This window comes from Malaya genurostris, chromosome 2, assembly GCF_030247185.1.
Source record: "Malaya genurostris strain Urasoe2022 chromosome 2, Malgen_1.1, whole genome shotgun sequence".
Taxonomy (NCBI): Eukaryota; Metazoa; Arthropoda; class Insecta; order Diptera; family Culicidae; genus Malaya; species Malaya genurostris.
Window position 1 is genome coordinate 238,710,800 of NC_080571.1, and position 25,643 is coordinate 238,736,442.

At 36.0% G+C, this 25,643-nt stretch overlaps 1 protein-coding gene across 4 annotated transcripts in view; it reads right to left on the reverse strand.

Annotated features, from left to right (window-relative positions):
- The window catches only part of LOC131428277 (PRL-1 phosphatase), a 191,922-nt gene that overhangs the window by 22,654 nt on the left and 143,625 nt on the right, over positions 1-25,643 (reverse strand). For 3 of the 4 annotated variants that reach the window (XM_058592095.1, XM_058592092.1, XM_058592093.1), the window contains exon 2: positions 18,971-19,820. The gene's annotated coding sequence lies outside the window, so the exon portion shown is untranslated. Of the gene's footprint in view, positions 1-10,613; positions 10,961-18,970; positions 19,821-25,643 lie in introns of all 4 variants that reach the window. The other variant, XM_058592094.1, reaches the window with a different exon arrangement.

Consider the following 25,643-nt stretch of genomic DNA (forward strand, 5'->3'; position numbering starts at 1 on the left):
CATGACGCAAAGCCTCCTATGTCGAACAAGAAGTTGACGTCATTTTAAACAACTGGGATTGGTGGATGAAAACATAGGATCACTCTAACCATTTTTTCAATAGTATGCTATTGAAATACTGAAACGACGTTGTCATACATGTTTAAGTTAAAAGTTTCCGAATCGATTGGTTGTTAAATTATATCAATACGTCAACAAATGACTGAGCTATTAACGTTCAAAATTATGACACAAAAAGGTTACGCGACTATTTTTGAAACTTTTAATTGACACCCGGCCCCATATAGTGAAGAGTAAGGCATTTTTAATGCCAAAACAAGTTCGAACATGTAGTTAATGGTACTTCCGAATTTAAGTATTTACTGCATACCGTATCGACACAGAGCCGGAAAAGCTGGCATAAGCATGCACAAAGCAAGAAACGTACTTAAATCTGTAAAAAATCCACTTTTTTAATTTCTGTACTTCACTTTATCAGCAAACACACGAGTAGTAACCTCTAGAGCTACCTACCGAAAACTTGTAGTAAATACTACAGTTTGTAGCATGTTTTGACAGGAACGTGATCCACACGTAGCATTTACTACCGAAATTCAAGCATGCTACGTTTTATTCATACGGCCTAATATATTGCTAGCGTCCCATTCAATGTGGACAATAACATGATTTCAAAATGAGAAAACCAAACGCACGAAAGCTACCATCGCTGTTGACTTCAAACGGACTTGCTTTCGACTTTCGATACAGAAATTAAAACCTTACTCAGGGAGCAAGTGCATCTCGATCCAAAGCAGGTGCATTTACTACAACTAAATAAGGGGAATAGCGTAGCCTACATTCAGTTCTAACGCACATTTTTTGAGAAAACATCCCATCCCAATTCCGACGTTTAATGCATTTCAAAAAAAGTCTCAAAGTCGATATTTCCTTATAGTTTCCTTATATTACATTTTGGTGGGGAAAGGGTTCCAATCAGCTTTTTACAGCCCTGTCCAAAATGTATTGCCCTCCCCGTTAATTTGTATCAGGCCGAATTAGCGCATGCGCGCCATATAAACGCCTCTTTCAATATGAGGAAATAACATTGTTACCCAGCAGTTTCTATTATTTCTTCATGTTGGTTTTCTTACCTTTGTTCATAGTTTGTATTCTGTTTTACCTTAATTCCAGTGTTCTATTCAGCTGTGATTCGTGTCTTTTGTTGTCATTTTTCACTCCGTACTTTTGCTGGCATGTTATGTTGCTTCCTTAAATGTAAAAGTTAGTTGTATGCAATGGTGTTTATATTCTTACCAATATTCCTTTCTAATTCTTTCAGCATTTTCGTATTTCTTGTTCCTCATCCAGTCATCCGTTTCCAAAAAAAAAAAAAAAAAAAAAATTTGTGTTTCATTGATCTTTGTAGAGCAGCTCATCATGGTTTGACGGATAAGAACTGAGGACATGCGTTTTTATTTAAATGATAATAACACTTGGGTTTAATAGTATTGCTACAGCATGTTCACATTTCGTTATCTTCGGTTAATTCTTGACAGTATATTACCATCCGCTCAGGCACTTTTGAACATCTGGTACACTGACTCGCAATCGAAATGTGTCACAACCAATTTGATACAACACACCCGAGGGAACGGTATAATGTATGTTGTACACACAAAAACACATACATACACACAGGCACATACGCATACAATACATACCTACATGTATTCCACAAGCAAGCATCACAACATTGAGTTACTATTTCTATTCTAATAGATTCTAACTAAAATTTGTGTGCCAATAGTCATCTCATTAGTAGAGTCACCATGTTATTTTACCGATTACTCGACTTTCAATAAATTTATTGAGATAAAATCGAATACAAAATCTTTGCCTCGTCTGTAAGAAGCAATGGCACATAAAAGTAGTTCAGAAATGATTCAATACTGCTGTTTTAACGAACAAAAAAAAATGCTCCAGATTTCATGTTGTTCTTAAAATTAATCTATCAAACAGAGATAACAGATCTCACTCTAACTAATGGTTTTCGTACATGAAATGACTAATGGATTTGAGATGAATGGGGGTACCGTTACCCAATTTCTATCTCTTCTATTGGTCGATCGTTAGTCCTGAGCTGAAACGGTGGCCTTTATTACCGTTCTTGCATGCACTCACTCTTACATTTCATTCACACATCATCTCACCCATCAGGTCCCAAACGATACATCCTCACAATATAAACTGGATGAACATCGTTTGACAGCTATCAGTGGTTTGCTTATTGGTTCGGTCATTATTATTTTATTATATTCTACAATATTCTATTTCATTCCACAGTATTCCATGGTACACAAACCACCAATAAACGTCAAAGATGGATTCGATTTACCGTTCATTTATTGTCATCGTGTGAAACCCAATTGGGATACGTTTACTCTACTTAATTTTCATTTCACACTGGTAATAAGGGCCGGTAGTATGAAAATAAAACATAAAAAAGAGCTCAGTTAAGCCCTACCGGCCTCTCCAACCCCGGATGTTGGAGCGTAATGCAATCAACATCTTATTCAAGTCGTTCCATATATTATTCATTAAATTCAATTATGAAACTAAAAACTGTAACGCATATCTTTATCAAATTGTAACGCTAATTGATTGTATGTGATGATGTTTGCAATACCGTCAAGCCCACCAACCAAAGGGAGGGCATTTCAAAAAAAGTCTCAAAGTCGATATTTGAAAACAAAAAAAAGTTTTCGGGATAACCTTCGATCCCGATGTTTCGTGAACTTTTTAAACATCTGACAAAAATAAATTTTTCCCTTGGCTTTGTATTTTTATTGAGAGTCCGTTGTCAAAAGATGGTATTGACTGTTAAAAATATTGAACTGTAACATATGATATCGATAGTTTCAAGAGGTTAGACATCTGTCGTTATTATTCAGTTCATAATGCTTCGAGATTAAAAAAAAGCGTTGTTTTTACCCGTGTTAATTATGAGCGATTTTGTGTTAACTATTTGTGGATTTGTGGATAACTTTAGTTTTCTGTTATAATTGAATGTTTATGGTGACAATTCTCCAACTGATAAATTATGTAGGGTATGGTTTCGACGTTTCAAGAATGGAAATTTCAGCGTTGAAAACAGGCCTCGCTCGGGACAACCAAAAAAATCGAATACAAACAGTTTGAGATATTACTCGATGAAGATTCGAGTCAAACGCAAGAGGAGCTTGCAGAATCATTGGAAGTGACTCAACAAGCACTTCCTGTAAGATTAAAATCCATGGGGATGATTGAAAAGCAAGGTAGTTTGGTGTCTTATGAACTGAAACCAAGAGACATTGAAAGGCGATTTTTCACTTGCGAGCAGCTGATTCAAAGGCAACAAAGAAAGGAGTTTTTTACATCGAATGATGACTGGGGATGAAAAATTGATATTGATAAGGGGGGATGAAAAATTGATATTGATAATAACCACAAGAAGAAAAAAAATACTACGCTTCGTCCGGTCAATGGTTGCCATCAACCTCAAAATCAACACCATAGCCGAACATGCATGGTTCGAAGGTCACGATGTGCATCTGGTGGGACCAAAAGGGTGTCGTGTACTATGAGCTGCTACAACCAGGCGATACTACAACGAGCGATCGGTAAAGGCTGCAATTGATGCGTTCGAGCCGTACATTACGAGAAGAACGGCCGGAATACAAGTAAAGACATGTCTCAAAAGTTGTGCAAAAATATTTGAAAACGCTAAAGAAAGACATTTTGTAGCACCCGCCGTATTCTCCTGACATTGCTCCTTCTGATTATTGGTTGTTCCGATGGATGCAGCACGATCTGGCAGTTCATCGGTTTGCTTCTAAAAAGTAGTAACTAGTGATGGACGATACTGATCAATCTTTAAATTCTTTTTATTTTGAAATACACTGAGGTCTCTTTTTACGCGGGGGATACGTACCGCGTAAAAAAACCGCGCAAAAAAAACGCGTAATTTCGGAAAGTTGCGTAAAAACAACCTCAAAACTAAAGAAAAATTTTTTAGAAATGCATGAAAAGTCCAGATCTGGTGTAATCTGAAAAAAAAATTGTAAAAATCGACTTTGGGAAAATTTGAGACCGCGTAACTTCGGAAATCCGCGTAAAAAAAACACAAAATGCAATTAATTTTTTGTATGCCAAATGTCTTAGAAATGCATGAGACGTCCAGATCTGGTGTAATCTCAAAAAAAAAAATTAATTTTCAAAGTTATGCGATTTTTCACGCAAAGTTATGCGTAAAAGGTCGGATCCACATTAAAAAAAGACCTAAGTGTACAACTTACCAGACAATAGAAGTACCCGTACATGATCTTACTTCCACTAGTGCCAATGAATTCATTCGAAGAACCATGTTGCAATATGGAGAGATCATTTCCATCGTGCATTTTTTTTTCTCAGCTATATTTTCTTTTCTGACTATCGATCGGGACACAAGGATTCCATGTAAATCGCTGGTCATCAACGACCATCAGCTAACTACATGTCAATATTACATGCTACTCACTACGATAGCCTTGCGAGAGATATGAAAAGAATATATCAACATCCAAAGATAATGAAGTTGCTTCTAGATCAGCCTGAAGTAACCTCAGTCCAGCGGAGACAAATATCAACAATATTCTCATCAACTAAAGCATTTAACATCCAATCTACAACAAAAGGTGACATCTCAAAAAAAATCTCATAACGATGTTTCCTTCAACAAACAACGACGACAAATCAATGGACGAGGGCGAGAATAATGAACCATTATTCCCCTTTTAATCTGCTGGATAGCAAGGAAAACGGCAAAAACTAGATCCAGTAACGAAAATTATATTTTTTTTACAATGCAAGAAGATAAGCTAACTCCGGTCAATTCTGTAACATACAGAACCGTGGTCAAAAAAAAAATAAATGAAAATGAAAAAATGATTCAAAAATATTGAATCAAACATACTCTTCCCGTAGAGCAGTCAGAATCTTAAATCAGACTAACTACCCGAAAATTTTCCCAAATGCGGAGGAAGCATAATGCATTGTATTTTCGTCTGAACCCAAAATTTCTCTTCTAAAAACAATCATGAGCAAGTCAAGTAGAATATCCGTTCCAACGATTGATAGAAATCATAATGTGAATAGAAAATAAGGAACTGACATTGAATATAAATGAATTGAATATCGTACAATGTTGTATCTTGTGATAAACGTTAATTCTAAATTGTTCTACATTACTAATTACTAACCATAGACCAATAGGATTGAAAAGTCACCATTTGCTACTGAGCACTCAATTTAATTCTTAACAATGTAGAAATTATAATATAATTATAATTGTATTGAGAAGTTTACAAAAAGCAAAAAGCGCAACGTGATAATTTTCTCCAATATCGTACAGTGTTTTTTTTTATTGCTACTAACAGATTATGCTTGTGGACACAGATATTCATAATGAATTTAATCGTTGACGAGCCACCAGAATGCCACGATTGTGTTAAACAAACTATGCTATTAATCACGCATCGTCTCAGTGCAGATTGAAAAAAAACGAGAACTGCATAGCACAAGGTCCTTCCAGAGCTTGCCCGTTATGCGGCAGGTAAACTTCCGCCCAAGCAAATTGTACTAACAACCCAAGGACATTCGCAGCCAACTGGAATTTTCTAAATACCGCCTGGTATTTATTTTTCCTATCCGCTATATTCTACCAGTCAGGTCATCAATTCCTAGCAAGCATGTGCTAGTAGTTTGTGCAATAATATTCAAAGCAACCTCACCCCGATGCAAAATAAGTGTATCCTTGAAGTCGCGCTAGAGCAGACGGCAACGGCTTTAAGAATTATGCGGTTGGCCCGTTGCTTTTGCGGTAATTAATCAAGGCAAACATGTTATTTGGAACTATTGTTCGTTGTAGGTAGATAGCTTTGGAGGGTGGAATTGTAGCAACAATTTGTTCGGAAAAACACGCAATTTAATATCATAAGCTAGCTAGGAATTAGGTAAATCACGTTACATAGCGATTCCGATTTTAAATTGAATCCATTTCCAAGAAGAAACATTCTGAAATGCCAACCAGCTTTGAACTTTGGTTTTCATTCAAACTGCATTATACCAGATTCATGCTGACTTCTGGCCTATTTTTCAGTCAACAAAAATAAACAAGGTAATGGCATGCAATATGATAATAAACATGAATTTGACTGTTAATCAATAATTTTAGTCTCCACTGACTATACTTGAGCAGTGAAATGAAACTTTAGCAAACGATAATACCCCTATCGAAACGATTATCAAAGACGGATTGCTAGCGTTTGCTCGCTCGTTCCTGTCCTTAATCCTTGGCTTCAAATAAATCGAAAAAGTTCAGCGGCAACGGTCTGGTTTGATTCAGTGAAAACGTGAGTAAAACTAACAAGTAATGCAATCGCGCATTCACGGAAGCCATATCCATCGAGTATTCCAATTCATTGAGATCATTTTACACGGAAAGAAGCCTTTGTAATAGTATACAAACGACACAAATAACAATAGTTTTTTTCCTGGTTTCTGATATCACCTTTTCATACTGTTTACAAACAACGTTTGAAAACAAGTTTAACTCGTAATCTTTCGTAGGTGAACAGTTACCACATGAGATAAACTGTGCGATACAATTTCAAGTGTATTATCATTTCCACGAATCGATAAACAACTTTTGTATTGAATTGTTTTGTTTTGATGTTACTACCTTTTTTCACCAAGTCACTTTGTTTATTACTATTTATTTATTTGTGTCTATTAGTGGATGTGAGACATGTGTTTGACCAACGATGCATTTGCCAATTTATACACATTCTAAAGTAAAGAGTTTGAGCTGTAATGTATGTGAACTTTTTCCGAATTAAGGTAGTAAGAAATTCCACGACTTTGGGTTTCTTATGACTAATATGTCAGTATACTTATTACAAAACTACTAAAAGCATAATCTAAATCAGCGATCTTTAACCTTTTGCATACCCCAGACTATTTTGGAACCATCGTGGATCTTCGCGGACCCACACATTGATTCACACGATGTTATAAAAAAGACTTCATGAGCAATTGCATTTGAATTCGAACGTTTTTTTTTGCTTCATGATCAAAGAAGACAATTTTCATCATTAATTTAATTGTAGTTTTTCTTTTGAGAAGGGCCCAAGCAAACATTCCTTGAAGTTTTCTAAAAACATATATCTCAAAAGCGGTCGGTCCGATCGATTTGTTGTCTTCGCTAATGTATTGAGTCTAAGTGACAAAAGAGAAGAAGACCGACCCAGAGCAGTCAGCGGGGTGCAGCGGATCGCTTTTTTTTACAATCGACCGAATGGCACTTCGATGGCGAGCCGTTCTAAATTTTCATCCACTATAAAAATCGCCACACGAAAATTTTTCAACTTCTTTGTATAGACGCCAAACAAAAATTAATCGTACGACATGCGTCAAAATATGACAGAATGTGTATAAAAGTGTTGCCAACGTTGAGAGAATATAAGTTTACCGATTAGACAAGCGCGGGAATTTTAAAATGAAAATTCCGGTTCTTTTTTGATCATAAGGTATTTGACAGTACCAAAAGTGTTTTCGGATAACAAATGTTACAAACGAGTAAAAAGAGACAGAGTGCCGTTCTAACTAACAGGATGGCAAGTAAATTACCGATTTCAATTTCTCGGTTTGCTAGTCCCAAATTCGCGGTTTTTGGAATAGGCCGGGTAGGCAGTTCAATGCATAGGGCGCTGGTTTCATAAGCTAATTGTCGTATGTTCGAGCCTGGAAGGATTCTTAGTGTCAATAGGATCGTAGCATCAGCTATGCAATGATCATGTACGCTATGAATCGTCTGCGAAGTCTGCACAGATAAAAATCTATTCCCGGAACCATGATTAAAATTCATGAACTCATGAATCATGTCTATCATGAATAATAAGTCATGATTTCATGATCAAAACGATTGATATCATGAACAACAACAATAGCCGCTGTTTATTTTTAAAATATTCCTTTAATTCAAGCTTCAAACAGATATCTTATGCCCAAAAAAGATCATTTTAATAGGTCCGGTAGTTGAGGATCGAAGTATTTTTCGGGAATCTCGATGTATCAATAAGGAAAATTCATTATTAATAGTGCATATAAGATAATCAAAAAGCCTTTTCTCTAGTTTTCTAAGGGTTTTGATTACACGTCACCGGTTTTTCCGAGCGTACATAAATGTTTTTTTTTGCCTTTCTCATATAGGAAGGCTATGCAATCGCTGTGAAAACCGACTTTACAGCCGAGGCCCGGAATGGTCTCACTTCGTCGAAATCACAAAGTGACTGTGTATGTGCGTGAGTTTCATCTGGATCCGATTTCCGGTTTCGGAATTACAGGGTGATATGCACCAAAAAAAGAAAAAAAAATAGTCACACACGTTTCTCAGAGATGGCTGAACCGATTTTCTCAAACTTAGATTCAAATGAAAGGTCTTATGGCCTCATACAATTTTCTTGAAGTACATTTGGATCTGATTCCGGAATTACAAGGAAATATGGGCAAATTTATTTAAAAATGCGAACTCAATTTTCTCGGAAATTTCTCAATCGATTTTCTCAAACTAAGAAGTAAATAAAAGGTCTTAAAATTCTTTAATAAGTCCCGGAAAAAATAATCCAGATCCGACATTCGGTTTCGGTATTACAGTGCGATTAGTGAAAATTTTCAATTTCATGAGTATTTTTCCACAAGCGATGGCGAAACGAGGTGCACATTTTTATAAAACTTACTGCTAAATTCATCTAGTTGGCAGATATTGTTAATTAGTGAATATATAAAACTACTTTGGGACTACTAGTCTCCGGTTTTCGCTTCCGAAAGCACCGGTAATAGTGAAGAAAAGCTTCAGAAACGGAACTCATTTGGATTTCTCAGCAACGGTTAAACCGATTTTCACAAATCATGATTCAAATTGAAGCTCTCATTGTCTTCAAAGGTACTGTGCAATTTCATCTCGATCCGACTTCCGGTTCCGAAATTATAGGGCAATGAGTGTCAAAACATTCAAAATCAAAATGACGATGCAAAACTGGTACGCGTTGGTACGTGCGGCTTTGCTCCGTTCGCAGCGTGCTTTGCTCAACCTCGTATAGCGTGCAGGGTTGCCACATTTAAATTTATATTTTTCAAGTGAAAAATATGTAAATTTATAATTCTTTTATGCAATTTGTACCTACGTGTTAGTGTTATTACAAGATCATGATAACGATGCTTTTCTATAAAAGTACACTCATTGCCTTTCTCATATAGAAAGTTTATGCAATCAATTGAAAAATTGATTATTGAAAATTGGCCCCGAGGGCTAAGTGTTCTATATCATTCGACACAGTTCATCGAGCTGAGCAATGTATGTGTCTGTTCGTGTATGTGTGTGAGTATGTGTCAAATAATGTCACTCATAAAATAAAAAATTTCGTTGTCTCACAGGTTCCTATTGAATTTCATTTTGCTTTCATAGGGTAAAATGTGTTTAAAATAGGGTAAAATTTTTCTATACTTGGCTGTATTAGTTACTTACTGAACGAACCGGCTATACTGGTTCTAAGTTCCCGGTTCCAGAAGTACCGGAAATAGTGGTCAAAAAGTTTAAAACGAGACTCACTCAATTTTCTCAGAGATGAGTTGATCGATTTCCACAAACAAGCTCAAACAAAAGTTCCTATAGTCTCGTAGGTTGCTGTTTTATTTCATCCGGGACCGATTTCCGTTTCCAGAACTTTAGGGTAAAGTGTGTTTAATCATTTAGTGCGACGATGCGAAATAAAGAAAAATTCTTATTAACTTGACATAACTGTTGAAAAATTGAAAAGATTATGTTCGTTCATACCCAAAGAAAGTTTCTTATTTTATTCAAGAAATGAAAAAAACTTCTCCACAGATCTTCTAGTGATATTTTTGAAAATATAAGTAATATGAGAAAGGCATCATTACACCACTAGGCCATTCCTCTCAAATAATCCACCTGTCATTTTCGATTCTTGTTAATATGATAATCAAATTTTGAAATATTGGACAATGAAAAACTGTGGCAAATGCAGATAAGCTCTACTATTCTTCAGTATTCAATCATTTGTTTAAATTTATAAGTTCAAGCAGCAGCATATAAGATGGACAACAAATCAAATGCAACACAAGACAAAATATATAAAAAAACTATTAAACCTTAACGGGGAACAAAGCAAATATAACAAAGGAGTATGAATTGGATGCACAAAATAATCGAAACAAGATTTGTGATACGAGATCAGTCGAATAGTCGAAATAGTTCCACGGACTCGACATATTTTGTGGATACGTCTAAATTTCATTCCGTTTATTTGTACTATTTAATGTGTCCATAAATAAAAAAGACGTAAAATAAATTGATTGATTAAATTTTGAAATTATTTTGGACTGAAGATAAAGATGCAGATTACTTGTTTTGTTTATCAAAAATTTCATTATAAATAGAAAAATGTTCCTATGATACTACTGCATCGAGTGACAAATGATATTATTATGTACAACACTCAAACTCATAAGACGAACGATGAAAAACTTTGCATACTCACACTCCACATTTATTTTCGAAGGAGACTTCGATAAACTGTAACCCTTCTTAAGGTTTTGATGATGCTCCTTTCTTTTTCTTATATCGATGAGAATAATGCTAGACGACAATTAGATGATTATGCGATGCAGTGCGATGTACGATCTGATTTTATGATGATTCAATGTCCTGTTGCGTCGATGGATAGCGTGAATAGATTGTGTGTGTGTCTGTGTATGTGTGTGCTTCACTAGAGTTGGTTTATGCGCTTATGATGCTATCTTTGCTGTTATCATGAAACGATTGCTTCGGAATTAATTCGATTGATCTGGCTGTTCTATGTTCTGCGAAGAAACGATCACGTTTAGTCTGGGAACGAACAAAATGAAAAACATGATTATATGAAATTCTATATGATTACAAGTAATTGTTATTCAGTATTAGAAAGATGATTAGTTTATTTTGTGAAATATTTATTGAAATTATTATCAAGATGATCAGTAAAAACTGTTATTACTATTTTGTTGTACTGAAAAATAATAAAATGTTGAAACAAATAAAACCTGGCAGGAAAATTGAGCCAGTATGTTTGAGACTAGAAGGTCTTTTCTTGAATAATAGCATCTTTCACGTGCATTTCACGCACACAAAACGGGGTCGGATGGTGGGATGGAAGCACTTAGTAAACAGTGTCGTAATTAGGGAATGGCCTGGTACCGATAGAGCGCGACAGAGATGGCATCGATGTTCACATCGCTTTCAAATTCTAGAATTAGGTCCAAATGTATAACACTTCGTTTGCGAGTATCGAGCATTTTCAATGCATTTAAATGCAGCATAAAACGCTCCAATCAACCAAAGCCCCACTGGGACGTTTAACAGTGCGTTGAACGAAATTAGTATTGTTTCCCAACCAGGCACGCTTAACTCGAACCCACACTCTACAAACTAACTTTTTCCAAGAAAATCGTTTTCGACAAATCGCGATTCATATGATTCTCCACCTAGCTGAGGTACCTTCTATACTGGTTAGGTTAAGCAGAAGTTTAAAAGCTTATAAAAAGGCCTTCCTCACGTTTCGCCTTCGGCTCATCAGTGCTTAAAGCAGTTCGAATTGAACTGCCACCTCCGCCTAACAGTTCAATTTGAACCGCTGAGCAGACGCAAAGTTTACATTATTTATGTAACGACTTTTTGGATGCACCGAGATGCAATATCTTTTCTGATGGCTAGAACGAAAACGATCTCGGCGCAATATCCAAAAAGTCGTTACATAAATAGTGTAAAATTTGCGTCTGCTCAGCGGTTTAAATTGAACTGTTAGACGGAGATGACAGTTCAATTTGAACTGCTTTAAGCACTGATGAGCCGAAGGCGAAACGTGAAGAAAGCAGAAATAAAATATGTGCTTTTCTGTACAAACCAAAAAACCCCTAAATATTCATAAAAAGGGTTTGCAGCTTGGCATCCTGTAAACGTCATCTGATCGTGTTGAGGCTGACATGAGCAGGGTGGCAAGTGAATTGCCGATCTCAATTTCTCGGTTTTTTCCCGGTTTTCCCGGTTTCTAGAGGCTCAAATTCCCTATGTTCAGTATTTTTTTAAATATTTCTAGAAATTCCATACCCAAAAGAACATATCACATAACGCATATCTCGATTTAAAAATAGGAAATATTCATTATGCCAAGTGCACATAACAATGGGAAGAAGTCGTTCTTGGCTTTCTCACATAGATAAGTTATGCAGTCACTGCGAAAACCGATTTTGGAACCAAGCCCCGGAGGGCTGAGTGTCATATACCATTCGAATCAGTTCGTAAAGATCAGAAATTGTATATGTATGTATGTATGTATGTAACGTTTTTGAGCGATCAATTTTCTCAGAGATGGCTGAACCGATTTTCTTGTGATCCCATACGAATTTCATCCGGATCCGACTTCCGGTTGTGAAAAGGGTGAACAGGTGGAGATCTGCATAGTGTAATCTTGATAAGAAACTGTTTCTTTGATTCAACAGCCTCCTTGTATCGATTATATGATTTTGGGTGCTGTTTTGTTAATTACGCTCCCAGCATTCAATATAGCATTATCAACGAAACGCTGAGCTACGTTTAAAAACTTCATCCACAATTTGTCCAAATATTCATCTTTAGAACCAACAGTACCACCTAGCTCAATGTATTCCATTCTTTATTTTGTCTGTTACTTTGCTACTAATGTTATTCGTATGCACTAGCTCTTCAAAACTCAATCTTTTTGATTATTTCAGATTAATTCGAGGTAAACAGTAGGATTAAAACAAGATACATAGCTGGAGAGCGGATATGATAAAAGTGATAAGTGCTTGCATTTCACGAAGGAATACAGCATTACCCTTCTTGCAATTTTGTCTAAAAATCAACACATTTTATTCAGACTATATGCTCTCTTCAATAATTCTCTTAAGTGCAGCTTTTACCCCAAATTCGATTATTGTTAGTGTTTTCTAGGTAGCCAGAAATATCATCAGTCATTTGAACTTATCGTGAACGGATTGCACATCTCTAGTGTATTCCAATACTATATTAGCCTAGTATAGTCTAAAAAAAAGTATACCTAATACTATGTTCACACTGGCCGAAAATAACATGTTTTAACGATAGTAATATAAAGTTAAAACCGCACTGTTCACACTAAGAAAAATGGTTGTACCTATCTGCGTTGCCAGGTCATTTTTCCAAAATTATGCAGTCGGCGCAAAAATCGATCTGTATCATATCGGTATCAATATCTCTTCTGCATAAGTAGTAGAAAATGTGAGCGAAAAAAAGGTCAGACGATACACTTTTCTCATGTCTATTCAAGCTAAAAACCAAAATCGGTACTTATCTGTGTGATCCGTGGATTATCGGTATTTTGGGAGAACATATCTATATTGTGATATAGAGGTCAAAAATCTGTATAAATACTGAGAAATCGGTATACCTGGCAACGTTGGTACCAGTTTTCAGTTTTGTTTTATTATGATTACATGGCTACTTTGATGGAAAACTGCTGTTGTTGAACAGCTTGTCAATTGACATAGTCGAAAAGTGAAGGAAAATGCTAGCAGGGTTGTGCTTTACTTACAATTATATCATGTTATTTCGGGAAAACATGTTTTAATGTGACGTTTATGAATATGAAATAACGCAAAAGTAAAACATGTTATTTCGCTTAAAACATGAAATCGGAGTTATAACATGTTTTAACTCATAGTGTGAACATAGTATAAGGTTAAAAATGAACAAGAAATAATTGTCCTCCCGATGGCGAAACAGCACAAAATCCTTCTAAAATTCTTAAACTGGACTTTTGTTGTTCTGGAAAAACAACAACAATCTATGCCTCTAGTGACTGTGATGATCTAAGTTTGATTCTTCGTCGACATCAACACCCGCATTCTTGTGATCCTACTATGAAATCCATGGGCAATGATCTTTAATATAAATTAAACATTAAACATTCACTGAACAAATCAAACCATCTAAACCTTTCTAAGGTTTTTCACAAACTTTCAGGAACCAATTTCAGCTCTCAAAGAAAGAAATCAAATACTCATTGCAAACGGTGAACAAGGTCGAGGTCGACAGTTTTTCAAATTTTGTGAATCCTATTGAAATCAATATCAAGATTACAACACAGATATTGTCTCAAGATGACATTACTGAGATAAATTATGATGAAGTTAGGACAATCATTAGCCCACTCAAAAACATGAAGGCTCCCAAGAATTTTTTATAATTTTATTAATCGTGTTGCCTGATATTTCTTTTGCAATCATATTATGAAAACTAATTCTGAAATTTAATAGAAATCCAGCAAAAGCATCCGTTCGATGTGCTGTTGTTGATAACAACTAAGAATTGCTTTCTGTTCCATTAAAACTTGCTGCCAAACCCTTACAATTGCTGAACGAAACATGGGATGTTGGCCCCTTCTCTAATGTATTATGTATCATAAAACCTGTGTGGGACAATACGATGTTTCAAAACTTTTACTGAACTTTTCACTTAAGCACAAAATGGAGTATTGCCTTTCATTTGTTTAATCAGGAAAATCATGATTTTTTAAAATTTGGGCTAGTAAATTTTTTCCCGGATTTCCACTAAAATTCTCGACTTTTTTCCGGTTTTCCCAATTTTCCCGGTCACTTGCCACCCTGCATGAGTGCTCTTTCCGGTAAACTTAATCATGACTTCACACGGACTCAGAATAGGATTACTCCTAAATATCTGCGTTATAACTTTGTCGTGTTTTTTTTTTATTAATTTTAGCTATCGCACATCACAAAAATTTCGATCTTTTTGCATAAGTGCAAAAAAGACTGCCTAAAAGCACAGTTCGCTTACACATCCCATCCAAGTCAGTCGACAAAACATTTTTTTTTTGTTTCAATTATAGAGGCTTTAACATCTTAGGTCATTCGCCTCTTCGGACCAGAAAATCTTTCTGACCCTATGTGCGGGGTTGGGAATCGAACCCAGGCGGGCTGCGTGAAAGGCATCGACTATCCCATCACGCTATACCCGTCCCCTATCCCTCAAGATTCATATATTCGCAAAACTATGTCCCAATACGGTGAGATTCTCTCTATCGAAAAAGAAAAGTGGAAGAATTTTTTCCCCGGTATTCTAAATGACGTACGTTTATTACGCATACACTTGAAGAAGGCTATACCTTCTTATGTGATTTTCGGTCAAGATACAAGAATTTCGTGCAAATCACTTGTTACCTCTGACAATCAGATGGCCACATGTCAATATTGCCAAAAAGCTGTTCACTACGGTAAGCCATGTGATAAACTGGACAAGGAGACAACTACACCAAAGGACAACGGTGCTTCCTTCACACCAACCCCAAGCAACCCTAGTACACCTGTGACAGCCACCAACAACAATGAAGCATCCCCTTCAACGAAACCATCATCATCCCCTATAGAACAAAGTACACCAGCTGCAGTTAACAACTTACCCTCCAACCAACCAGCAATTGCAACCAATGTACAACAAGGTTCATCTACAGCAACTAGCAACGAAAAGATGACGGAAATCGACAACAATACCATCGATGCGGCAATGGATGACGAGACGAACCACGAACGAAGTGTCCCTCAATCCTCGCAGGAGGGAAATGGAAGCTCCTCTCCCCTTAGAAAAAGTGTGGCAACGAGATCCAACTAAAAAAAAAATTATTTAAAAAATCGGCTCAATCGGCCACGTAAAGCTTGTACGCAAATAGGTCTGAATTAAAATATCTTTTAAATAAAAAAAAAAGTAACTGCGCAGTAAATCAATATTACGATACCATTAAGAAAAATAAATTGGGAAATTTGATTCCCCACTGTTAAAAAACTGCACCTCCTTTCTTGTAGAAAAGACTGTAAAGCTATATATTTACGGCTCTTGGATGGTTCACAACAATAGGTATAAAAAAATAATGGAATTTTTATTTGAAAATTTGGTTACAAACGACATCGAGTCTATTAATGTTTTCTAAAACTGATACAAAATGAATTACTTGGAAGTGTGGTTTCGATAATGTTTATCTAACGTCAAGACTAAGCCTTGTTTCTCCTGACTCGCTGGAACAAGAATGATTGAAAATTAACGACATATGAGTTGTTCCGGTTTTTTTCTGTACGAGTATAAAAGTTCCACTTTGCATTTTCTGCAGTATTGCTGCTACATTAGTGGGAGTAGAAGGTTTATTTGACACTAATAATGTTAACATTATAGGAGAATTATTGAATTAGTGGAGATAGTTCTCGATTTCCAGGGTCAAAATATACATTACATGGAAGTTTTTAAAAGATTTCATTCGTCATTCGTTCGTATTTCCAGAACTCAAACAACACTATAAAGCTGTTAAACAAAATTTGTAGGATGTCCTATTATCAAAGCTTCAAATAATCACATTTACTCAATGAACGGTAGTCTTTCCCATGTCTTTCCACCGGACCAGTGTCGTCTTCTTCCTCAGAAGCAACAACAATCCCAAATCTATATTCGCCTGATCCGAAATGATCGGTCCCGGCATTATAATCCGATTACCTTTTGATTACTACAGATTTAGCTGTTGATTTTAACTGTAGAGGAAAGTTGCTTCGCTAGTGATACGATCCAACTGACTCTAAAGTTGCTGACAGAGTGAACGCAGAACCAAAGCAAAGGGATTTAATGCGATGAGCTGTTATCACATCGCATTCACTCTGAGTAAGGTGGGCTTTGATCTAATGTAATCTAATCTTTGATCGAATGTACGTTTAAATGAAATGGGAATGATCCAAAAGGTAGGCAATTGGGTGCCGCGTGAATTGAATCCAAGGGACGTCGAACGTCGTTTTCTAACGTGCAAACAACTGCTTCAACGGCACAAAAGAAAAGGTTTTTTTGTGTCGAACTATTACTGATGATGAATAGTGGGTCAACGTCCATGTATCATCATTACCGACCGTTCAGAATATTCATGACCTGAAGTTTATGCTCTATATATAATGGGACCAGCTGGGTGTGGTGTGTTTTGTGCTGCTGCAATCGAGTGAAAGGATGAAGTGGAAGTTCTACCACCGACATTTGATGCGTTTGAGCTAAGAATTGCAGGAAAAACAGAAATTTTGCAACATTACAATGCTCGTTCACATGTTGCCCAACCTGTAAAAACATACTTAGAAACGCGAAAATGGAAACTCCTATCCCACCCGCCGTATAGCTCAAACATTTCTCGTTCCGATTACCTTTTGTTCCGGTCAATGGACCATAGCCTGGTTGACCAACACTTCTCCAATTATGGTGAAGTCAAAAAATGAATCGATTCACGGATCGCGACCGAACCGGTCGAGTTTTCCAAAAAGGGTAACCGTGAACGGGGAGGAAAAAGTAGTGACGAGCGATAGACAATACCTTGAATGTTGAATTTATAACCGTCTTTTGTGAATAAAGTATCAAATTTCATGTAAAACGACCCGCACTTATTTATACCTTATCTATCCATTGGAAATCGAATATAAGATCTTAAATTCGAACAAAATATAAATAAATAAGAAATTTAATCAAACAATTGTATCAAGTTGTAATTCCAGTTGGAAAATATTTGAAGTTTGACGGAAACGATCGAAAAATCAGGAATGCATTTTGCAAAGCGTGTCAGGAACCGGAATAAGCTTTACATACTCCTGATCTGCAATGCGCCCTTGGAATTTAATATACATTGGCACCAAATTTCATAGAAGATTGTGGTCGATACAGTAGTTTTAGTCGGTCACATTTTTTTTTGCGAAACCTATCAAATCTATAGTTTTGCCTTTCTCATATAGGAAGGATATACAATCACTGTGAAAACCGACTTTTGAACCGGAGGGCCGAGTGTCATATACCATTCGACTCAGTTCGTCGAGTACGAAAAATGTCTGTGTGTGTATATGCGTATGTGTGTATGTAACGTTTTTTGCACTAACTTTTCTCGGAGATGGCAGAACCGATTTTCACAAACTTAGATTCAAATTAAAGGTCAAAATTCCTCAATATTATTTGTATCCGACTTCCGATTCCGGAGTTATGGGGTAAAATGTGCAAAAAAATGAAAATATGTGTTCTAATTTTTCTCATAGATGGCGCGACCGATTTTCACAAACTTAGGTTCAAATGAAAGGTCATGTGATCCCATACGTAATTCCTGAATTTCATCCGAATCCGGAAATATAGGGTAAACTGTGTTGTGAAAAATTTTCACCATCACTGAAAGGGGTGAAAAACCGTAGAAAGTTTTCTAATTTGACCTCAAATCTTCTCCAATTGATAGTTTTTATCAGTAGACGGTCAAACAAACTGATTTCGATTATTCTTTTAAGAATCGAAGAAAATTATTTTGAAGAGTACCACAGTATTATATATGATAGTATGATTGATATGAGGAAGGCATCATTACACCACTAGGTGGATTAAAACAGGTTTTTTTTCTTGAGATACTGACACCCAACAACGATGTTAAAATGAAGAAGACCTTACAAATGTTTCAAAAAATTTAATTCCTATGTGCAATCATCGAAGAAAGGGATTTTATATCAGACGAACAAGGCTAACCTGCCCACTTGAATACTGGCAACACAGAACCGAAGTTATCAACTAAATCAATTATTCCCATAGCGGTTCCTCGAAGTGCGATAGCACTAAGGTAGAGTTCAAGACGATTTACATCACTTCTGTCGGGTAGATTTGGGAACCACTGTTTCTTTGTCAGAAATGTACTTGACCCGGTCACCAGTTAGTGTGAATGTTTTGCAGTTTCTTTAAATGCAGTTTATTATAATTGAACAGATATAAACGACGCGATCATCATGATGTTTTAATACTTTAACTTACCCGCAAAATGTTCAGCCACCGAGTCGTAGCAAAGTAGTTGATAATAGTAACTCGATTCTCCACTTATCATCTGAATATTTAAGATACTACAATTATTGTAAATATTTCCACAAGTAATATGGTTGACACCGAATTTCGCGTCTGTTTCTCTCGTCACGAAGCAAAGTTATACTGGGGAATCCGGGGGCTCAATCGAAACAGGATGTTGGAACTGGTAAATTTAGCTCAAATGTGAAACTGACAATCCGAAGGATCCTTTTGATTGACACCGAGAAACGATTTTGTGCTCAAGTCCAGTCTATTCTTCGTAAACTTTTCAACTGCTTTCCTACTTGTAGACCTACTTTTATTCGCCAAAGGGCACACTGATGACACACTCGCTCGATCTATTGGTCCCAGCACTTTCCTTCGACAAAAAAAAACGAGGGGCTATTTCGGCAGAGTGCGTCAACTGTTTACTTCCTTTTCGTTTCCTTAACTCCTAAACACAACGGTTGCACTTCCTGCTGCTAGTCGACCGGTCGATCACTGCTACGTTCTTCGTTCTTCTTCTTCTTCTTCTCCTCCTCTGCTCTCTCTCTCGCTCTCACACACTGCCTCGCAGGGGGGGTGGGGGTTTACGATGATTCACAACTCCAAATGAATGGGACGGGTGGTGAGTGTATGAACTTATGGGTCGACGACAGTGGCGGTGACGGCCTCGGCGATTGTACGACTATGCGTCCGCGAACGGGATCGATCTCTGAGGGCGCGTACCGCAACGGGTGCGTGCAGCTTATTTGTGTTGTGCCTGGCAGTATTCTGCGCTGTCTAGCTGAAACTCCATAGAGGTTGGAACGAGCCGCCACAGCTGTAATGGAAGACAGAAAAGTTTGCGTTAGTAAGGTTTACACACAAAAACCAGGAAAAATGTTCTGACAAGTAGTAAGGAATGGTTGTTTGGATGAAGATGTGGGAAATCCCTTGAAACTGTGCCAAAATACTATACGTGTCCGATAGCAAGAGACTGTGTTCTGTTGACTGGCACAGTGTATGGGAAAACAAATTATAAAATTAAATGGCTCATGATGATTTAATCCAATTTATAGGGCAATTAAAACATGTTTTCATCGCTAGAATCCTCGTAATATTTTCCAAAAGTAATTCGAAATCGTATTCATATATTCCCGAGAATCAATACTGTGTACTCTCTGCGCTTTGTATATACGAACAACAATCAGTTCATACTAACTTGAATGACAAGCAACATTGTCTCATCAAACCGACATTAAGAATAAATCGACAAAAAATCCGAATTTTTGAAAACAAAAAATCATTTTACCAACAAGCAGAAAGAAAAATGAGTAAGTAAAAATATTTGAAGCTTTCAACCTCCATTTGCTCTTTGCTAACCTCATTCGCGTTCACCGAAGAACAGAGCATTTCAAACCGATTCAGTCTTGGTAGACGATTATTTTCATCCTTCCCGAAGATAAACATCATGCCTGAGGGTCGTTAAGATAATAACTTATTAGTGCAATCGGGTAGGGTAGCATCGAAACTGCAATAAAAATGTCAACACAGTTAAGTGCCTGCTAGTTCGTCAAGTGTCATTGAAACAGTTCTGGTTGCACTACGAACAACGTTTCATTCGAAAAACAAAAAACTGAATACTCATCCTCCATTGCTTTAGAAGCAAAAAAAAAAATATACAAACATCTCAAACATATAAATACACCTGTCAAACAAAATCCACATCGGACACGAGGCGATAACCGAAGCGCAGTAAAAACCATTTGTGTCAAATCCTTCAAAATACGCGAATCCATGTTAGACAAAACCCAAACGGTGCTCAGTGTCTCTCGCAAAACGGTGGAGGTCACCTTTTCGAAACAGTCCGATTTTATTTGTTTTTTTTCTGCGATTGGCTTGACATCACCCATCCGGAATGAATTTTTAACGGGACTTTGAGCATATTTCTCTTTCCGATCAGAGCACACATTCGAGCGCTGATATGCAATATGAAAAAGTTGGATTTCTAGAGGATGATTGCATTCGGGCTATCAATCGATTTTATTTCACAACGAAAAAGATTCTATAATCTACATGCTCATATCTAAAATTGTTTTATTGTTTATTAAAACCGCGTCACTTGTCCTGGAATCTGTTTCTTCAGGCATCCCAGCCGAATGACCTCGATGTGATATAAATTCAATACGATAATTCTATAGCTGCAAAAAAAAGTCAAGCGTAGGATCATTTGTTTCTTCGACTCATCAGTGCATGAGCAGTTTATGTTGAACTGTTAATGCCACCTCGAGGTTCAACATATACTACTAAGTAGACGTGAAGGAAATGCTTTTAAAAAATAATTGACTTAGATGCAAAGTCTACAGGGTGCACCATCTGCCATCTATCGTATTTCAACATTGAATAACTCCACATTTTTAACCGATGTTGAGAGATAAACACAATTCTGAAACTCTATTTTCGTTTCGATTATAGTGGATTTCCAACTCTGAAACATCATTCAGTGCCATTTCAGCTGTTTCGGAATACACCAAAAGTGTAGTGCCTATCGTAAAATATATGTGACCTCTTTGTTCTCCGGATTTAGCGGTATCGGACATTTTTCTGTGGGTTATTTACTAAGTCAAGTTTATTCCAGCAAGTCGAAATAAAATATAGATACTAGCCATGCAATGGGGCTAGATATGCTGACAATCGACTGCGAAGTCTGTTAAAATAGGATGATCAAAATTGCTGCCCCGGTAAATAACCACGAAGTTAAATCCGGGTTTCAACAAACGTAACAAACAAGTAGTCAAAATTCACAAAAGCAGTTGTTGGGTTTATAACCGAATCTGAAGTGGTTCAAAAGATAATAAAGTGCATTCAAACAATGTATTTTGAATAATCGTTTTCGTTCGGTACGTCAGTATCTTGAAGAATACGTTCTCGTTCGGCACTGCAGTATAGACATTACACTTCAGTGCAAAACCAAAACAGTTTTCTGAAAATATCAGAAACTTTCCGTCTGCCCAGTGGTTTTTATTGCACGGACGAGTCTAATACGAAACGTAAAGAAATCCAAAAAGGCGGGAGGATAATGTCAAAGACCTAACTAGATGACGTGAATACCATTTTTTTCCATAAATACGTTTATTTCATAGGCAATATACATAACTTTTTCTTCGCCGTGGCATCCACAATACATAGTACTTTAAACCTAATACATTTCCAATATCATATTATTATATGTAATTAAATAAAAAAAAAAAATCATATTATTATGTTGGTAATCATTAGTTATTCTAAACAATGTTTTTATCAAGCGATTTGCTATTATAAATTACATTAAATGAAATACATTTACTTTGTACATGATCTTATAACTATTTAGGTTTGTTTGTATCAGTTCATCACTTTTATTCATTTAATATAGCTGGTTATTGGTTGAACTCATGGAAGAGAAAACAGTCTAACATAAAATAAAATTTAAATTGGAACTCCAATGGACTTAATGAAATGATAAAGAAGTTTCATGTCAGGAAGATCACGACAAGCAAGAATGTCGCGAACTGGGACATTGGATAGTCTACCTTGAGTACGCAAGCAATTTATTAGTTGAGATCTGACATCACGATACTCCACACATGTCCAAACGACATGATCAATATCGCGATAACTTTCGCCACAAGCACAATGATTAGTCTCGGAAAGTCCAATTCGAAGGAGATGTGCATCTAACGTGTAGTGATTGGACATGAGTCTGGAAATCACACGAATGAAATCCCTACTCACATCCAGTCCCCTGAACCATGCCTTTGTCAATATTCCTTGAATAATTGAGTGCATCCACCGACCCAGATCATCTTTATCCCAAAAAGCTTGCCATGAATACGAATAAAACTGATATGTTATTACACAAATCCGACTACCGATAATCGCACTTACTAATTGACTAGATTGTGTGAATTTTGCTAAACTAGACAGAACTTGGGAAAACCAAACACACTTAAGTAAATATTCCTAGAATTTTGAAATTTTTCTTTTCTGAGCCGTAATTGGGTTTTGAAATATATAACCGGTTACAATTCTGTTTCACGGGCATGATTTTGGAACTGAAAAATAGTGTTTGAAGCAAAATTCCACAAAGAATCTGAAAAGGCATGTCGAAATTAAAAAACGTTAGCCGAAATAACCGAATTTTGAAAAAGTTTCAAGTGAGTTTCATAAACTTTTCATCATGTTTTGTGTTGATTGCGCGTTGCTGTTTCGTATAGTGGTGGTGTGAAAATACACGGTGGGTTCGGTAGCGTTTTATCGTAAGTAAAACTTACATATAAATTTAATCATGACTGGCTACTGAATGAAATGAATACAAGCCGAGTATCATCGTTAATTCAGAACATTGAAACATTAAACATTTATATAACCTGGTGTAAGAATCGCAATTCAAAAATATATACATCTATGGAAAATTATTTAGTACATTTTCGTGATCTAGTGATTGTCCAGTAATTTCTTATTTCAACAGTTTTTTAATCGATAATGAAATTCAACCGCGCTCTCTCATGTGGTGAACTACTATTTAGTACTGACAAAGAAACTGAAAATACTTGAATATTCTCTTGTTTTCAATCGTTCTTTAGGAGGAAAAATATGGCATGTTAGTGAATTATAAATACTAATGGTTCATAGTTCTATTGTAATAGTAATCAATAACAATGAAAAATATATTAGGATATATTCAAATTGTGAAATATTCACAAATCCATTACGAAACAAGAAGTCTTCTTTTTTACAAGCCAACAAAACGTGTTGTAAGCCTAGTGCGCTCAATCACGGAAAATATTTTTGGTTTCTATGTGTCGGTTATGCTTTGTGGGACGATTCACTCAAAACAAGCGGTTAAAATTTTGCCCGTATTCTTGGGAGTACATTTAACCTTAATACCAACTTTAGCAAAATAAAACAACAAATTGTTTTAACCTTCCAAAATTCCTTAATTTACAACAGGAATTAATAATAAAATAATTTCAATACCTTACTTCTCAAACCCGTCTCGAAAATACACATTGTATGGCGATTTGAAAGAAAATCCACAAATCGCAATCCGCCATCTTTGATTTTAGGAATTTTAAATATAATTTAATGTCATCCACTCGCCAAGCGTGGTTCAAAAAGTATCGAAAATTCCATCAAAAGTTCATGAGAAATGGTAAAATAATATACTTTACAAAATATGTATTTTTAGTGAACATCTTACAAGCCAGTTCTAATTCCATATAAAAATGGTCTAGTTTTAATACTATTCAATATTTTTTAACAAAATAATCCGAAGTTGGAATCAATACCTAGTCATCATGCTAAACTTTTTTTCTGTAAAAAAAGGAACAATTTCGCTATAGGTCCATTATAAGAGCATTTTGATTATACATTAAATGGCTAAATTGACCGTCTTATACAACATGCACAAATGTTTCTCCCTTATATTAATCAAAGAAAAATACTCATGGTTTATAAGAACATATCGTTAGTGTCTGTTTTACTATCGAACAAAACGTGTCGTAATTTTGAAAAGAAATGACGTATTCACGTCAAAAAATACTGTCATACAATTTCCGATTTTTACTAATATCTCAAGGGTTGCTCAAAAATGTTTTCAGAAAATCCAGTTAAATTTCACTGAAACCAAGTCTATCTCAACGTTCGTTATTTCATGGTTTGCATTATTAGAAGCAGTGGATAAATGCAACGTAAATAAAACCAAATTTTGTTTTATTTTCTTCAAGTTTCGACTTAAACTGTGAAGTTTATTAGCAATTCAATCTGAACTATCATTGCCACCTAGAAGCTCAACTGAAACTGCTAAACAGTGATTTTTATGATAGAATGTAGCTGATTTGTGCAAAAAACACTTATTTTTATTAATTTTTTTTTTGCGAATCATCAATGCAGCAGCAGAAAGGATATTGAACTTAGGGTAATATTCTCAAAATACATATATAGAGTGAACTTCGCGTCAGCTTAGCCATTTAAGATGAACTGCTAGGTGGCAATAGCAGTTCAATTTGAACTGCTAATGCAATGATGTGTCGAAACGTAAAATATATGATATGTTTACGTTTCGTCTTTGACTCATCAGTGCATAGCAGTTAAAATTGAACTGCTTTATGCAAAACTCGGCAGTTCAATTTGAACCGCTAAGCAGACGTAAAGTTTCTGCTATTTGCAGAACACTTTTTTCTTTGCATCGAAATGCAATGTCAATACTGACGTGCCGAACGAAAACGTGTTTTCGACTTTTTCTGGCCGATGCAGATTTGGTCATTCAGGGGTTAGTCAAATTTTGTGCTAGGGCACATAACCGATTTTGATATGTTTACGTTTCGTCTTTGACTCATCAGTGCATAGCAGTTCAAATAGATGAAATAAAATACGAGCTTTGTACAAAAAACGGTTATTCTATAAATCTTAAATGTACATTTTATATGACGTTGAAGATTGGGGTTTGAGTTATATTTAACTATTCACCTCCATGCATGAAATATCGAGGCTTTTCAGATCACTAATAAGCATTATTATTATTAGCAATAAAATAGTCTTTTATAGGCACAGAAAATTCTTGTAGTAAACTGTTATAAATTGATCAGAAGTCTGATAGTTCACTAGTCACTAATAAGCATTA